Below are 19231 nucleotides of genomic sequence, written 5' to 3'. Positions count from 1 at the left end.
GATATGGATTAGCACATAGAAAAATTATTTAAATTATCAAAGAAAAAATTTTTCAATAGATAATTTTTAACACGGATTTGCCCGAAATGGATTTGCACATGGAAAAATTAACAAAGAAAAACTTTAGCAGATAATTTTAACCACGGATTTGCCCGAAGTGGATTTGCACATGGAATTGTATAAATTAATAAAGAAATTTTTAGCAAACAGTTTATCCACGGATTTGGCCGAAATGGATTTGCACATGGAAAAACTGTATAGATTAACAAGGGAAATTATTTAGCAAAGGAATTTTTAGTAAATAATTCTAACCACGGATTTGCCCGAAATGGATTTGCACATGGAAAGATTAACAAAGAAAAAATTTTTAGTACATAATTATAGCCACGGATTTGCCCGAAATGGATTTGCACATGGAAAAATTACATAAATTAAGAAAGAAATTATTTAGTAAATAATTTTGGCAATGAATTTTGGCCAGAAATGGATTTGCACATGGGAAAATCTTAAAAATAAACATTTTTTTTGTTAATTTTTAAGATATTCCCATGTGCAAATCCATTTCTGGCCAAAATTCATTGCCAAAATTATTTACTAAATAATATCTTTGTTAATTTATGTAATTTTTCCATGTGCAAATCCATTTCGGGCAAATCCGTGGCTATAATTATGTACTAAAATTTTTTCTTTGTTAATCTTTCCATGTGCAAATCCATTTCGGGCAAATCCGTGGTTAGAATTATTTACTAAAAATTCCTTTGCTAAATAATTTCCCTTGTTAATCTATACAGTTTTTCCATGTGCAAATCCATTTCGGCCAAATCCGTGGATGAACTGTTTGCTAAAAATTTCTTTATTAATTTATACAATTCCATGTGCAAATCCACTTCGGGCAAATCCGTGGTTAAAATTATCTGCTAAAGTTTTTCTTTGTTAATTTTTCCATGTGCAAATCCATTTCGGGCAAATCCGTGTTAAAAATTATCTATTGAAAAATTTTTTCTTTGATAATTTAAATAATTTTTCTTTGTGCTAATCCATATCGTGCAAATCCGCGGCTAAAATTATTTGCAAAGCAGGCAATTTATGTTTCTCTTTTCTATTTTATATTTTTTCTTAAATAAACATCTATCTTCTAAAACTATTTATGATCAATTTTTAAAATTATCCAGTATAATATTACCTTGTGCACATCCATTTCGGGCCCATCCTTGGTAACTAACAAATCAAAACTCAGAATAACAAATCACTTCAGCAGTGCAGTAAGAACGACACTTTAGAACCCTTTTGTTACACTCAATTTGCGCTTTTGTTTTCATCTTTTGTTTTCATATTTTGTAATCTGGCAATCTTTCTGCGAAAACATTTTTAAATCATTCTTGAAAAATAACTGTCCATGTAAGTTGTTATGATTTTGCTACTCGCTTTATAGTCCCCCTTTTTAATGTTTTTTCTTTTTATTTTATTTTTTCTTTTTATTTTATTTTATTATCTGTTTTTACATGTTATATTTACTTTTTATGATCTATTTTTATGTAGTTATCTTATAAAAAATTTTTTTTGAGTGCTCCTCACACTATTGTATTAATATATTTTGCTTTGGCTTTATTGATACAATATCAGAAAGCACTCTGTTTTGCGGATATAATCGTGTGGGCTGAAGAAAAGATTATATCTTTTTTTTCCGGCTTTTTTTCCGGTTTTTTAATTAACATTTCACTTTTTTTTTTTTTTTTTTTTAAATAAAATGTTTGTTGTTTTTTTTTTACTTATTATTTCCCACCCCCTTTTTTTCATATGTCTATAATTTTTCTTTGTTTTATTCTTCATTTTGAACTTATATATATACATATATATATATATATATATATATATATATATATATATATATATATATATATATGTATATATATATATATATATATATATATATATATATATATATATATATATATATATATATATATATATATATATATATATATATATATATATATATATATATATATATATATATATATATATATATATATATATATATATATATATATGTATGCATCTTCTCTACATTTTTACTTAAACCAGTGAAATTTAATATTATCAATTTAACGACTTGTTAAATTAACTCGTTTTAGGCAAAAATTACCCACTACGTGTGTGCATGAGTAAAACTTCACTTCTTTTGTTCAGTTCAATTGTTTGTTTTTGTATATCAGTAAGTATTTCGAACGAAATCATCTAATTCGGTTGCCTGCGTATTTCAACCAGTAGTGAAAAAGAAAGCGTCACAACTTTTTATCATCTATTAGTAAAAGTGTATTTAATTCATTACCTCAAGTAGTTGAAATTGTCTGCGTTTGATTAAGTAATCGGTAAATTAAATATCGCTATGTTTTTAACTGGCCATTTCCATCATTTGTGTAAATAAAATCGACGGATGCTCAGTGCCAAGCACTATATCCTGTGGAATATTACATACTTATATATATATATATATAGATAGATAGATATAGATGGATAGATAGATCTCTCTAGAGTTTGAAAAGGCCTTTTACATACTAGAAGAAGATCCAAATGGCACTTCCCCATGATAAAATACACACTTCGTTGTTTTCATTTCAAATTTTAAGTATTTAATGGAGAGTTCAGAAACTTGTTATCACTATCTACAAGCATCATTTAATGAAAATGTGAGCATGTTCAAAATAATGCAATCCCGAGGTCACGAATTTGTCACTGAGCTAAGTGTTAAATATGTCGCTACAATGAAGGGGAGCATGAATGAAGTTTTATTTGTGATTCCTGTTCTTTAATCTGATCACATAGCTTCTTAATTTAAGACAAATTCCTCTTGTTCCTTTATTTTTTAATTTTTGAAAATTCATCTTTGAAAAAAATGCACACTAGTAATTTTTTGCATTTTAACATATTTCACAGAAAAATGAGTATATTTCATTAGCTCTACGTACAAATTTATATAACTGCTCAAAAAATATTTTGACTGAAATTCCATAGCCAGACAGATTATTTATAAAAGACCCATATTTTTTATTTTTCATGCACTGGAAAAAATTTAATGAACGTAATTTTTAACGGCAAATACATTTCTTTGAACTTATTAGTTTCCCCTATTATAAAATACAAATTAGAAACTTTCACAAAACTTTACCATTTCTCTGATGGAACGGCAAGTTAGTCATGGCTATGGCGATTACGAGCATATACCTTGATGCTATCTGAATCGAAATAATTGATAATTGCGTAGGCAATTACGACGGATTGGAGAGCAACAACAAGAAAGAGGTGGATTTCTCCTGTGAAAAAATAAATAAAATGAAAAAAATTGCACATGGTCGAGCTAATCAGACCCGTTCTAGACTAAAATAAAGATCTGTAATGGAGTAAACTCCGCTTGCTATATCTACCTAATATACATTCAAATATCTATATCGGTCATTTGGACCTCAATGTCTCTCTAGATAGAATATAATTTTATATGCTTACTATATATATATATATATATATATATATATATGAAGAGAAAGAGAGGCATGAAACATTATAAAATTCAATAATTCAATTAAAATTATTAAAAGATTTTTTAAAAAAATATTTTTTCTTCTTTCTTTTAAAATACTTTGAAATAATTTTATTTTGTGCTGTTTTCTTTGTGATATTATCTTATAAAAGTTCTTTGCCTTTGCAGCTCATGCGCAGATAGGCTTATGCGAATACTGAAGCTTATTAATTTTGATATTTATCGACTTGAGCAATTTAATTTATTGTTCATAATTTTGTAAATCGAATTTGGGTACAAACAAATAAAAAAGAACCATTATCTCAAGTGAAAAAGTTTCACCTAAATAAGACAATTTATTTTTGTGAAGTAAATTCTGCTACTTTATATTTCTAATGAGAAAATACGACATTTTAATGATATAGCTCTTTTTCTTTACAACTATTTTCCATATAATTTAGTTAGCAAATTAATAATGCCTTTTTTATCAATAATGCAATTATTTCTCGAGAAATTTCAATTTTTTTTTAAAATTCAAATATATTTCTTGACATTAAACTTTCTTATTGCTAATTAATTATAATAGTTAAAAGCGATGACTATATTGTTGATGCATCAAATAGTTTCTCTAGCTGCTAAAAAGAAGCAATAGTTTAATAAAAATTAGTAAAAGAAAGATAAAAATTTAAAGCAGCGTTCATTATTTTTAATAAAGTTGCGATTACTTTTATTAGATATTCAAATTTTATTAAATAAAATCGCTATTTTACGTGAATATCATTTATTTTGCATCCCAAGAGAGTTCAAAATTATTTCTAAGGACATTTTACAGTTAAACAACTATGCATTTTAATTAAAGTGTTATCTATTTAAATGACTAATTTTTAATGAAAAATATAAAATAGTTTACAGATATCCGAATTGTGCAATAAATGATAATTTGCGCAAATGCTGTTGAAAAATGCTTCATTTATTCAAATAAACTACATTGTTAGAAAAAAGTATGATCTAAATTACCAGAATATGTAAAATTTAACACTCTATGGAATCACTAAAAAGATGATAGATAATTTCTTCCGAAACGCTTTGGTAATGATTTGGTTAAAATTAACAATTAAATATGGCATCATAATGTGCAATTTTAATTGTTTTATCATGATACCTATGAGCATAACATAAAAATCATTTATTCGGTGCAATTTACTTTACAGTTTTGTAATTTTTACTAAATTGTGTGGTAAGACAATAAGAACTATATTTTTGAAAACTAGAATTTCCCGAAAATGTTTACCATATGATCGACAAAAGTATCAAATAAATGTTATATATACCGCATATTTTGGTTTTTTTAAACCAGAAATATGGTTTTTCTGCCACCTAGAGTACCGTAATTTCACCAGAGGTTTTCTCTCCTTAAATTTGGAATCATGCATAATTCAAGTCCACAAAAAAATTTTCAAGTGTATTTGTTTATTCTGATAAAAATTTTTATGCTAGTTTTAATTATAATAATAGTTTCATATTTTTTTTATATTACGTTGAATATAAATAATAGAATACTTATACGTATTAAAATATTTTGGCCGTTTTAAACCGCAATATCTTTAATATTTGCTAACATTCATATAGAGCGAAACTGAATCATGTTATCGAGTAAATTAAATCATCATAAACGTGATTACCATATGCTATGATTCAACTTGCATGGAATCATAGTTCAACTTAAAACACATTTAACACCTAAAAAGGGCATTTACACCAAACAAGTGCAGTATGATGTTTTAATGTACTGATTCAATGATTCATCAACAATAAACATATTTTTCTGAGAACCGATTTTTTATTTATGAATAGTTGAAGGTAATATATTTTGTAATCTATCCTATACATAGAGAAAAAAATCCTTTTACAATTACCATACTGTGTGGTAATGACATTTCTAGAAAAAAATAGAAATAATAAACCCAATTAAATAAAATAAATATTACGTTTTTTTGGTTTATAAAGTTTGATAAAAGAAAAATGTAAAGTATTTAAACCAATTACTTGATAATTTCTATTTATAAAGGTAGGTTCACAGTGACTGCCGACGTCAACGTCACGGCATATTTCGTCATCTGCGCATGCCCAGAACACTGATTTTCTAAAATACACTCTGAGAGAGCTTGCTCAGAGGACCTCTAACATTGGAATGATGATAACATTGAACGTTGAAACGTTGACGCTTGTACTCATTGTAAACCCACCCTAAGATCATTCCTTGTTTTTAATAGCTTACTTGACTTTGCATACAATTCATAGACGTTAGACATTTCTTTTTTACTGCAGTTATTTACTTTTATAGTTATTTTGTTTCAAAAAATTTAACAATAAAAATTTTTACTCAATATTTTTAATCCTAAATCTTTTAGTGAATCTTTTTAAGCGCACAAAATTCATAAGATTGCTTTTAAAATTTGATAAGCATGAGAATTAAATTAAAACACCACATCTGCATTTTCTACTTCCATGATTCTGTTTAACTTTACTTGCAAGGCCTTTTTCCTTTTTATGGGTTCGAAAATGTCGAAAGTAAACGTTTCAAGAGTTCGAAAAATAATAAATTCCATAAAGGCCTAGTTTACAATTCAGCAAGGCAAGAGCTTTTTTGCAAGACTGAATACATATTTTTTTCCTGAAAGATCTCATTTATTATTCCTACGTAGTACTAAAGGTAAAAATTCCTCAGCGTTTTTTCTAGAAGAGAGAACAAGTCCCATTCTTTTTTTGTCTTTTGCCAGATCGTTTTCTATGAATTGTCTTTTATTTTCAGAAAACACACCATCGATTAAACTTCCAGCGAACATTGACTATACCTCTCACGTTTCAACCAAAACAACGCTTGACTTGTTTTTATTTGTGGGTGGAAGGCAATAGTGGAACGAAAGTGTAATGAGTTTCAGCCTCTTGATTTCCTTCCTCATACATATTTCCTTCGTTGTATTGCCTTCTTTTTTACACTTCACTTGCGCTTTCTGCACCTCCTTGGAAATAAGTCAGCTTAGTTTACCATCTGATCTGCTACATTTTTATTTTCTTGTTTGAATTGTGTGTGTGTGTTTTTCTTTTCTTTTTGGAACAAGAAGGTTTGTTTTTATTTTTGGAAGAATTGTGGTTTCGGAATTTGTAAAGTAGACAAAAATGGCAATTTTTGCATTTTTATACTCCTAGTGTTCCTTCTTTCGTTGTATACGTTTTGTGAAAAAAAGCCATCTCAGAAACTGCTATACAAGGATCTCATATATAGATAGACAAGGAATTTTTAACCTGTAAAAAAAAGATAAAAAATATTTTTGAAGCTGCAAATTTTACTTTATTTTGCAAAGAAGAAGGATAAAAAAAAGTTTAACATTTTTGAAAGAGTTTTAAAAGACTAAAGGCATTACATTTTGTAAACAATACAACGGTGGCTTAAGTATTTGTGCTATTGCAAATAATAAAAGAGTTAACTATTTTTCATTTTAACTTTATTTTTTTTTAAAAAATGCTTTCTTAGATCTAAAATACGAGCACCACGAATCTTATAATGATTAGAAAAAATTATAAAATATTCTTGCGGATGTGAACATTACAAGATTTTATAAAGAAAAAGGAAGAAATGAATATTTTTTGCAAACTTTCTAATATGGATTTGAAGTGTAAAGATTGCAACAACAGTAAGTTTTATGTAAAACGTTAAAATATTTTTGCAGCATTAAACATTCCATCGTTTTATATAAAAATTTAAATTTTATATTTATTTGGCAAATTTTCTTAACTGGTTTTGAAGTGCAACGTCAACAAATTTAATGCAATTTTTATCCATGAATATTATATCAAAGGCAATAAATAAAAGAAAGTAACACTCTATATATTATATAAAAAGTTTCTTTCCTTGATTTATTGCCTAACATTAGTGCCTAAAATAAAAACCTATTAAATTATTTTTTAGGGATTTGTAAAAACTAACTAATTTTTAGAAACCATTCACAAAATATCAATATCCATTAAGAACAACTTAATTATGTAACCGCCACTGATCAGCCAACCCAATTTTTGGGTTAACTGTTTAGCTCCGTAACCTGTAATTTTGAACTCAATCCTGGAGAGAAGGCAATTCCTGGATCGAATATTGTAAGAAATTTGCTTCTGTGGAGGATTTTTTTTTGATGGAACTAATCCGCATTAATGTTACATGGAGAGGAAAAGTACGAAATTCTCTCACGGTTACAGCGACAGCAAGACTCATGATTGGACTATCACAGAGGATATTTTGTTTTATCACTGAGGTTCGGTCTATCACTGAGGACGAACCCGGTTCAGCTGATTGGAAGGCGAAAGTTCTATCTCCTCAGTCACCACGGCTCAAAAAACAATTTTATCCCGAAATTTTTGAACTTTGGTAGAGTGAACACAAATTTCTAATTCTAATTCAAATTCAAATTCAAATTTTTAATTAAAAATTAAAAATTTTGTAGTTTTCTTTATAATTTCATTAACAAAATGTTACATCAGTTGGTGGGTTTTTGGAGGCACGTTAACAACTTAAAACTTGCATTGCTTCCATTCCTATGTTAAACACACTAGTTGTAGTAATTCACAAAAATGATAGGGGTATGGTGGGGGAAAGTTTTGATAGAAACTAAATTAAAGAATTGTACAAATAAAAATCTATAATAGCACCTGTTATTCTCTTTTTTTCATATTCTGATTGTAATACACTGCTTGACAATGGTCAATTGCAGTCAATATTTTTTAAAACCTTAATGCATTCAGAACCCCTTAAAACTACCAGTTCATTACTTTCCAAAGAATACTATTTATTATGTTATTTTTAAGCAAAAAAACGCTTACTTTCGTTTTCACCTGAAACAGAGAGTCACGTGATTACTCATGAACCGACGTCACACGCGTCCATCTGCCGTCCATTAACAATCGCTGTGCTGCGAAAGCCAATACTTTCTTGCTTTCGTTTGAATTTTCGTAAGTAAATCAAACTATTTTAGATGGTCAATAACAATCTGTATAATAAATTGTGATCTAACATAGCTTATTGAAAATGTGAGTTTATTATAACGTATTTTTAAAATGTTAAATTTCAATGGTACCCGCTGAAACATTATTAATAGTTGGCGAAATTTTTTAGTTCAGTTAACCCCTTTTTGACGTACGAAGACGTCTGAGAGACGTCATTTGTTTCTTATGTTAAAACAATTATTGACGTATCTCAGACGTCTTCAACTCAACATTCCGTTGCGAGTTGTTGTTTACAGTACAATCAAAGATAATTTCTACATCCAAAAATGAATAATTCCTTAAAATTTAGAGTTTTAAAATGACATGTCAAGGGATTAAAAAAGTGTCAGAATGATTTATATATGTCGCGTATTACTTATTTAAATGATGTGTTATAAATACAAAAGAGTTTGTTCTTTCCTTTTTTAACCATATTAATCCTAATTTTAACTTATATTTCAAATTCATTTCGAAGATTTAGTTTCATGCTAAAAGAAAGAAATCTTGAAGAAATTTTTTGATAGAATAGTTTAAGATTTAAAAATGCAGAAAAGCTTAAGTAATTGATATTCTCTATTTCTTTTTTTATTGAAGATTGAATTCAAAGAAGAGAATTGCCTCTTCAGCATATCATAAGCCTCTTAAAAAACTAGTGATCCCAGCAAAACTTTGTAGCATAAACATTTTAATCCTAGCAGAAATATTTTAAAGTTGAATGTAAAAAAGCAGTATATTCCAGTAGATTTTATTAGCTTTATTTTAATTGCGTTAATCTATGTTACAATAGTGTTCAAAATCAAGCATACGCATTTATTTAGTATTACATTACAGTAAAAAGGAATTGAATTTTATAAATGCGTATTAGAAAAATAATGTTTTGCCATAGAAACGTAGCTATTTACTCAAAGAAAAAGAAAAATATAAACATAACTAACTATATTTTTTAACTATTTGATAAATAATAAAGAATGTGCATTAGAATTTCTTTTCCTTTTGTGTAAGCTTATTTTTTTTATTATTCTTTAGCTTTAGTGAAACTAAAACGTATCACTGAAATTATGTGGATATATTCAATAACATTAAGTGAAATTTTATACATACAGTTGTATTTCAGTGAACTAGATTCTTGGAAGTGTTGATTCCTTTTCGGCAATACCGAATGCTTATCCAAAGACTTTTTCAATCATTTTAATTCAAAATGTATGAGGCTTTTTTCATTGCAAGCACTGCGAAGTGTTTTAAAAAATAATGAGTGGAATTAACAATAATCATACTTTGTAAATCCTATATTGCAGAAACCGGAATTAAAATTTATAGATTTAAAAATAAAACTAATTTCGAATAGTAGCGAAATCCCTATTTTCTGAAAGAATAATAAATATAAGCGTTAATGTGTATTTAAATATTTAATACATGGTAAGAAAAACGAAGCCATTAACTGCATTTAGTAAAAATTTACTAAAGAAAAATTCTTCAACTCTACAGAACTCTTTTTGCTAATTTAAATATTTAATAACTGAATAAACAAAAATGTGTCTGAAAAAATTCAGTTTCAGAACAGAATTTCCAATACGTTACTATTGAAAATAAAATAAAAAAATTAAGAGATTCTGAAATTGTCCATTGCTAAGGAGCAATTACATTTTTTGGAATAATTAAGAACAATTAATAATAGATGCTGATTGATGAAATTAAACTGAATACATATTTAGTGAAGACAATGTGCAGTTATTATTATGCAAAATAACTCAAGCATCGATATATCAAAAAATAATAAAATAAAAAAATAATAAAATTAAAAAATATAAAGGATGCTCATTGGATGATTTCCAAACAGTCATGAAAAATGAGTCTTCTCGCCTGGCTGTAACACAAATGAGTACCTCAGTAAGATGTGTGATTACTTTGGACACTAATGCATAGTCCCTTTGCCATCAGGCTAACCGTGGGAAGTTTTCGTGGTTTTCCTCTCAACGCAATTGCGTGTTGGTTCCATCAAAACATCTCCTGATGAAGGCAAATTTATCCCAATACTTGTTCCAGGAGATCCTGGAGGAGTTTTCTGGATTAGGTTCAAAATTACACAATTATGGATTTGACCACTGGTAGCCATAAACTCAAATTTAGGTCGGTTGTTCAACGACTGTTATAAAATAGAATGGTTACATCGTCATTTTTATGAAATTTTTGCTCGGAGCATATAGCAGGATATAGTTTCGTCAGAAATGAAGAAAGTTTCGTGACATTTGAGCAAGAATTTTCACTGTGTATATACAAAATAACTATTTCAAAAATCTCTTTTATATATTTTGAGACCGAAAAGCTATATCTTACATGCATCAAACGAGAGTTAAAGTTTCAGAATATAAACTAAATTAATATGATCCTCGTACTCGAGAAATAATATCACTTGTTTGCATAAAACATTTTAAACACTTTTGCAAAATAAGTTCCTAGTATGTAGAATACTGATCAGACTATACGAATATTTCTTTCCTGTTGCTCAAGGGTATTGCTGTTTCTTTCGAGAGACAATCCTGACAAAAACACACATCAGATTTAAATAAACGAGATTCAATAACTTTATCCAAAAGCGAAATAAAAATGGTCGCGAAGTTCAGAAAAATAAACATAAATTCTTTTGCCTTCTAGATCCTTAAGCATGAAGAATAGGAATGTAATGTTTGCACGATTCTGTCTCAGTTCCTTTAGCGATATTGAAAATTCGATGTTGTATTTTGTTGGAGTCTAAACATAAAAAGAGATGAGATAAGAGAAATATGGTTTTTATAAAATTCAGAAATTTTAGATTTTTTTTTAAGAAACTGGAATTCTTTTCTAGTTATAAGACAAAAATATTCCGTGCTATAAAATAAATAAAAATTTTTTTTTATCATTTTCCATATTTCATAAACATTTATTAATTACACATATATTACGTTACCGTGAAGCTGGAGAATGTCAACTATCACCAGTACACTGTTAGAAATTTCTCTTAAAAATGGTTAAATAACAATTTATGGAATGGTTATTTTACCACATTTAATCAAAACAGTCAAATAACCATAAGTAAAATAGTAATCAAACTGTTAAGTTTGAGAAAAACTGTTTATTAACTGCTTTCACCTCATGCGGTCAAACAACCGGAATTTTGTCGCCTCGTCTAGAAACACCTAATGAAGCTACTTAGTTCATTGCAAATGCGTACATATCATAGCCGAGCGGGCTTATCTGTCAATCTCAGCATGACCGGCAGAACTGGAGTTCGAGTCCTAGTGTTGAAACTGCAATATTTCCTCCATTCCCATCAACAATTGAAGAATTTACGGCAATCTCCAATGTCCATTACCTTACGAAACGCCGAGCTCCTATGTCTAGTTATTCACGTTTTTGAAAAATGCTAGTGGTAAATGGTTAAAAAAAAACGTATAGTTTTGTGTTTATAGTTTTATAACCATACTTTTCGTAAATGGTTTCAAAACCATAAAGTGAAAAAAATGTTCTTTACCGTAAACTTTACGGTTAATTGGATGGACAGACAGCTGCCAGTTATCTTACCATAATTTCAGAATGAAAATTTTAACAGTGTAAATTACAAAAATCACATAGTAGCGTTGGTGAATGTCCAAAATATTCGCTAGGTCAAATTTGTTATTAATTTATTCGTTGATATTTTAACTCTTACTCGATATTTTAATATCCGATTGGAATAGATAAGGAAAACCATCAATGTTCGGAATACCGTTCAGTGGAACACTTGACTTTAAAAATGGTATTAGTGTAAGGACTACCGGGCAAGTGCAATTATCAAATTAATATTTTAATATATTATATATATAATATAGTTTATATAATATATTATATATTATATATATATATATATACAATTATATTATATATTATATATATATATATATACAATTATATTATATATATATATATAATAAAGCTAAGATCAATATGTGCTTCGTCTTGACTATCATTTAACATCCGTAAAAATAGAAATATAAATTTCATAACAGTTTTATAAAATATAATAAATATAATGATTAAAACATTAAAAGCAATTTCTTATATTCGATTAAAAATAAATAAAAGATACTTTTCATCTAAGTAGTAGGTTGAGAAATTTAATATATAAAACACTCTTGTTACAGACACACAATACACAATATCCTGCACACAATAACATACTTACAATGCAATACCACAATGTGTGACAAATATGGTGCCATGCAATCATGCAAAATTCTTCTGTAATAATTTCGCTTTCTGAGACATATTAAGAGTATTAATTATAAAAATATGCTATGTATTCATGGTAAGTAAACATGTTAATATTAACTGGATTGTACTTAATGGAGAAAGTTCATTTTCAAGGTTTAGTCTTAATTTTAATAATGTAAATTATAGTATACATCTAAATAACACTTGAAGTTTGTTCTAAAATATTTTGAGTGGACATTTTAGAAAATGATAATCAATTTAAAAATAAAGAAACAATACAAAAGGATTGTAAATTAAGATTGCTTAAATATTGTGGAAAATCATTGAATCGTCCAATTATAGGAAATCGTTCCAGAGAAATTAAATCTCGCAAATATCCATTTTCTAATATTAGTACCACAGCTATTAAAAGTAGATTTAATCTACAGTAATTGTCTTTCTCTCGAACATTTCTAGGCAGCCAATTTAGGATATCCGAAATATGATTTGTATACTTTGCAAATGTAAAATGCCTGTAAGCGTATGTATTTAATTTAACTAATTTATTTAACGTAATCAACTGCAAAATTGCGCAGATATGAGCAAATAATTAATGCAGATCCGAATTCAATATTTAAATACAAAATTATAAATTTGATGTAAATGTTTCTCAGAGAAAGTTGTTATTATAATTAGTTGTTTGTATTACCAAAGAACTCACTTATGAAAGTATAATTTTATAATTTGAATTTTCTTACCTGTTTAAGATTTCGAAATAGCTTCTCAATTCGATGTGTATTCAATTCAATGCGTAAACAACTGCAAAATTAGGCAGATATGAGCAAATAATTAATGTAAATCCGAATCCAATATTTAAATACATAATTATAAATTTGATGTAAATGTTTCTCAGAGAAAGTTGCTAATATAATTAGTTGTTTGAATTACCAAAGAACTCCCTTATGAAAGTATAATTTTATAATTTGAATTTGCTTAGCTGTTTAAGCTTTCGAAATTGTGGCTATGTAATTCGTGATACAAAAGCTAAATTTGATTTAAAATCTATCTTTATAGTACAAATTTAAAATATTGTAAGAATGGTCATCTTTAGGGATTACGTAAATTCGTGGCTACTTTGAGTTTAGTTAATCTACGAGTAGTATTAACCATAATATTTCAATGGCTTATAAGCATGAAAACAAAAATTGTACTCGGATAGTATAAGCTACTTTTTTTCTATATCACATAAGAATATATTTGGATCTGAATATAAATTATTACATTTAAATCAAGTTTATATCTAACAGACGTTGCAAAGAAAAGTATGATAAAAGTTACCAGAATTTGATTCATTATTCTAGTTCATTTTTAATTTTCTCTCACAACTGAAATCGAAAGCGAGTGTAAACAAGATAATGAAAATGAGTTATTTATTGTCTTATTTTAGGAGTTGTTTATTTAGTTATCTAGTTGTAATTTAGTTTAATTTTAAGTGTTCCAAATAGTTGAAAAATATTCAAAATTGAGGTTTCAAAGGTTTTCTCTAATAAATGAAAAGAAAAGCGAGTATAACAACAAGATTATACGAAAATGAATTATTTATTGTCTTATTATAGGAGTTGTTTATTTAGTAATCTAGTCGTTTGTTGTTATCTAGCTTAATTTTAAGTGTTCTAGATAGTTGAAAAATATTCAAAATTGTGTACTCAAAAGTTTTCTCTCACACATGAAACGAAATTCGAGTATAACAACAAGATAATAAAAATTAGTTATTTATTGTCTTATTTTAGGAGTTGTTTATTTAGTAATCTAGTCGCTGTTGTTGTTGTTATCTAGTTTATATTTAAGTGCTCTAGATAGTTGAAAAATATTCAAAATTGTGTTTTTAAAAGTTTTCTCTCACACATGAAACGAAATTCGAGTATAACAACAAGATTATAAAAATACGTTATTTACTGTCTTAATTTAGAAATTGTTTATTTAGTAATCTGGTCACTGTTGTTGTTATCTAGTTTAATTTTAAGTGTTCTAGATAGTTGAAAAATATTCAAAATTGTGTATTCAAAAGTTTTCTCTCACACATGAAACGAAATTCGAGTATAACAGCAAGATAATAAAAATTAGTTATTTACTGTCTTATTTTAGGAGTTGTTTATTTAGTAATCTAGTCGCTGTTGTTGTTGTTATCTAGTTTATATTTAAGTGCTCTAGATAGTTGAAAAATATTCAAAATTGTGTTTTTAAAAGTTTTCTCTCACACATGAAACGAAATTCGAGTATAACAACAAGATTATAAAAACACGTTATTTACTGTCTTAATTTAGAAATTGTTTATTTAGTAATCTAGTCGTTTGTTGTTATCTAGTTTAATTTTAAGTGTTCTATATAGTTGAAAAATATTCAAAATTGTGTATTCAAAAGTTTTCTCTCACACATGAAACGAAATTCGAGTATAACAACAAGATAATAAAAATTAGTTATTTATTGTCTTATTTTAGGAGTTGTTTATTTAGTAATCTAGTCGCTGTTGTTGTTGTTATCTAGTTTATATTTAAGTGCTCTAGATAGTTGAAAAATATTCAAAATTGTGTTTTTAAAAGTTTTCTCTCACACATGAAACGAAATTCGAGTATAACAACAAGATTATAAAAATACGTTATTTACTGTCTTAATTTAGAAATTGTTTATTTAGTAATCTGGTCACTGTTGTTGTTGTTATCTAGTTTAATTTTAAGTGCTCTAAATAGTTAAAAAATATTTAAAATTGTGGTTTCAAAGGTATTCTCTCACACATTAAACGAAATTCAAGTATAATGACAAGATTACAAAATGAGTTATATATTGTATTATTTTAGGAGTTGTTTATTTCTTCACTTGTCTCTAGATTCCACATACGGTTAATTAGAGAGTTATTTAGTTATAACATTTTATATTTATTACTAAAGAGCGTAATAATAAGAATAATTATAAGCCAAAAATTGAAATATTCCGATATCTCTAGTTTTAGTAATAAAAATTAAAGGTAAAGAATTTTCCAACTAACCACTAATGAAGGAAAGCTAATGCACATGTAAATCTTTAAAAATTATCCATGTTTAAAATACGTCAATAATAAAAATAATTAAATATAACGGTTACCGTATTTATCCAAAATATTAAACTACTTGTGTTATTAAATGATATTCACATCCATCGTTCAATATAAACATATAATTATAAATTTTTTAAGAAACTATAAATTCTGTGACTAACTTATAGCTATAATAAATAAAAAATAATGTATTTTTTTAACTTAATAGCTTTTTTTTGTTAGATTTCGATAGTTGTTTTGATTGGAACAACTCAACTTATTTTCTAATCCACATTTTTCGTAAGGAATATTTTATTTTATCTAATTTATTTTATAACGGTCGTTGAACAGCCGACCCAATTTTTCGGGTTTACGACTACTAATGTTCATTTAGGTAACCTTGTAATTTTGAATCTAATCCAGAAGACGAGGGAACTCTTGATTAAGTATTGGGAGAAATTTGTCTTAGGTGAGGACTTTTTAATGGAACTAACTAGCATTTGCGTTACATGGAGAAGAAAATCATGAAAATCTCTCATGGTCAGCCTGACGATAAGGGGACCCTAACCCATGATCTCTCTACTAGTACTATATTTTACGTCAGCACTGTGGTCGGTTTCATAAGGAATAAGTGAAGAACATGCTGGCTCTTAACTTCGTATTTTTTAGCTGCAAGATAATAATCAGCGATGGTTCGTTAACCACACCTGCAATTAAATCCAGGAATGTTTATGTTTAGTTTTATTTTCTACTGTTAACTTTAACAATTTTAAATACACTTTTGATTTTTAAAGCTTTGATTATTAAATCGGTGTAAATACCCCTTTAAAGCTCTGAAATATATCTTTCTTACTTAACTATATTTTGCCACTGTATCAGCCATGATTGATTTAAAATTTATAAGTTTATCATTAAAGCGCTATGACAATGATTTACAAAAATTTTTACTTCATATAAATTTTCATTTGGTTCTCCAGTTTGAATCTGTCATATCTGTTATATCTATATTATATCTGTTTTTGATTTTGCTGTTAAACGTTACGTTATTTGCTTTAGTACGCAAAAACTTTGAAAACTAGAAACGCTAAATTACGAAGGTATTTAGCGGAATAAAAAATAATTTAATTTTATAAAAACCATTATATTCAATAAGAAGTTTTAGAGTTACTTATTTCTAAACTTGTACTAAACAATACCATGTGAGCCGCCCTGTAAATTTGACATAGTGGAACGACCATACAAATTTTAAACTTGACATGAGATGTTTTTCGTGATTCCAAAAGTCATTGTAATTTGAAATCATTTTTAAGCTTTTTTTTCCCTTTTGCTTTAAATTTCGACACTAATTTATTGTTGTAGAATTATTAATTTGATTTTATAAGCTCGTTCTTGAGTTGATGTTATACGTAGCAAGACGGAAGAGAGAGAGGGGGGAGGAAAGAGAGAGAGAAGGAGAGAGAGAGAGATGTTGCCAGACATAAATCTTATATAGTCATTCACATGACATAAATCATTTTGAAATTTTTAAAATAAAAAAATAAATAAAAATAGGAGAATACGAAGCATTCTTTATTTGAATTATTAATGTCTCGTTATCGAGTAAAATTACTTCCTCATTTATTTCTTCTCATTTATTTCTTCTTATTTTTTTCCTTCGGGTAAAGATGATTATTTTCCAAATACGATGGTAATCAATCACTTCATTTTACATATTTAGAAAATGTTCTTACATAAAACTACAATTATATGCTGTTAATGAAATGCTTTTTTGCTTTTGTCGAAAAGACTTTGAAGAAAAATAAACAATGATGTAGGAGATACAATTACAGAGGTCGGAAGAAAAAGGGGGTACTTCCTAACATTTTAAAAATTACAGGTCTGAACATTTTTTGCCGGATGTCTTTGCGTTAAACATACTACTGTTATTTGGTTTTTTTTAAATTCCAAAAAAACTTTAATGAAAAATCGTATATAGTAGAAAAAAGTTTTTCATATTCTAAAGTTTTATTTCGAAAACAGGAAAGGGTGGTTTTGATTTTAATACTTTTACTGACAGTTTGCTTTTTCCAAAGATATGACGATATATTAATTTTAAACAGTATTACTCTTTTGATAAAACATTTTCAAAAAATGATTCTTTTAGTAATCAAAACATTTTTAATTATTAAAAAAACAAAATCATGTTTCTAGTACTGCTTAGAGAAAAAAACACATATATATCTTTTTCTTACCTGTTGCCAAAAGTCAAAGAACTGAAATAATAATAGCTCCAAATAACCCTTCCACTTTTTTTTATTAAAACTGTGTCACATGTTCAAAATACGAGTTCAAACACAGTTTAAATCTAAGACAAACCACTTGAAAATGATTTTAAAACTAAAACCGTTTTTTTATCATTAAATGAATAATTAAATTTATATTTTTTTGTGAAGTTGTATTTATTTTCTCACTGGGTAAAAGTTTTTGACTTCTAAGTGATGAAAAAGATCTGCAAGCTACAACAAGCGCAGATATAAACTTCAAAAACGGTAAATTGATCTTTCGTTGAACTCTTACGCCATCTGCTGGAATTTTAGTAGTAGCCTTGAAAGAGAGATAATTTCTATGCTTACAATATTTACAAAAATGTGTTGCTTCTTTAAGTGACAAGGAACATTTTTTAGCAAAATTATCATTACCATACTGTACGTTGGATTTACCAGAATTTTTTGCCGGTATAATTATAACTTTTTTTTTTAAATTTATGGAACGTAACATTTTGTAAAACGTTGGTCGCAGGTATTGACAGATTTATAACTTCATTTTCGGTTGAAGATTTTTCTTATTGCTTCAATAATGTTCCTGTTCATTCTAAAGGCAATTTGCCTTACAAATGCATTTATAAATACAATAGTAACTTTTACAGGAAAATTCCGAAAACTTTATTTTTACGCATTAAAATTTTTAGTTCCACCAAAACAATTTATTTAATGGAATATAATAGTGCATATTCTTGTGCAGTAAGAGAACCTTAAATAACTTCTGAAATAATGATTAAATTTTTACATGCACTGAATCAATTTTCATCATTAGAGAAGTTTTAAAAAGTAGTTTATGGAAGAAAAGAATATTTTTTAAAGTATTTTGTGCTTGAAATTCCAAAAAAGGATCCAAATGGAAAAAAATTATTTTCGTTATGTTGTTTTTATTATTATACTACTTTTATTTATATTTACACAGTTAATTAATTAAATTAACTTACAAAACCTATGTAAAACTTATATAGAATTTCTGAATTATTTTTTTTTACTTAAAAGCATATTTATCAATGATATTTAGTTTTTATTTTTACTATCTTTCAATTAAAGAAAAATTTTTAAATCATGTACTATAAAAACTAATGTATTATTATAATAATTGACTTC

The 19231-nt window shown here is 27.1% G+C and overlaps 1 long non-coding RNA gene across 1 annotated transcript in view; it reads right to left on the bottom strand.

Annotated features, from left to right (window-relative positions):
- Positions 1-18339, bottom strand: part of LOC107439926 (uncharacterized) — a 49019-nt gene extending 30680 nt beyond the window's left edge. The window contains exons 1-2 of the long non-coding RNA XR_011636622.2: positions 18059-18339; positions 13516-13576 (exon numbers count right to left, since the gene is read on the bottom strand). This is a non-coding gene — a long non-coding RNA (uncharacterized LOC107439926). The remainder of the gene's footprint in view (positions 1-13515; positions 13577-18058) is intronic.
- Between the last annotated feature and the right edge of the window lie 892 nt (positions 18340-19231).

Source organism: Parasteatoda tepidariorum, chromosome 1, assembly GCF_982258835.1.
Source record: "Parasteatoda tepidariorum strain Cologne lab strain chromosome 1, Ptep-v5.0, whole genome shotgun sequence".
NCBI classification, from domain to species: Eukaryota; Metazoa; Arthropoda; class Arachnida; order Araneae; family Theridiidae; genus Parasteatoda; species Parasteatoda tepidariorum.
This window is presented reverse-complemented; position numbering and strand designations above follow the sequence as displayed.